This window comes from Tupaia chinensis, unplaced genomic scaffold, assembly GCF_000334495.1.
Source record: "Tupaia chinensis unplaced genomic scaffold, TupChi_1.0 Scaffold000214_1, whole genome shotgun sequence".
Lineage (NCBI taxonomy): Eukaryota > Metazoa > Chordata > Mammalia > Scandentia > Tupaiidae > Tupaia > Tupaia belangeri.
This window is the reverse complement of record NW_006159689.1, coordinates 263,066-263,469: the sequence shown is the minus strand read 5'-3', so window position 1 is coordinate 263,469 and position 404 is coordinate 263,066.

Sequence of the window (404 nt, the reverse complement as noted above, 5' to 3'; positions counted from 1 at the left end):
GTCCGTCGGGTGCATAGTGAGCGTTACGTGGGGCGCCTGGAAGGGGTGGGGGCGGCCTCCGTCCCCCGCCCACCCCACTGTACCCCACTATGAAGAGCCCCCCAGTTGCACGCCAGGACACGACCCCCCAAAGGCTGGTGACCTCTAAGGTCACACCCGTGTCCCCACTTGCGCCCGTTCCCTGGAGCGCCTACTGGAACGCTCGGTGGGCTGGGCGCTCGGGCCTCTGTTCCGCCCGACCCTGCGGCCGCCCCTCGATGCCCACCTCCGGCGGGCCTCGGTTCCGCCCGCCCCTGCGGCCGCCCCTCGATGCCCACCTCCGCCCGAGCTACCCCCTGCTGCCTGGCAGGGACGGTTTGGCTCTGCGGGCAGCGGCGGGTCCCTGAAAAGTTCAAGACATCTCC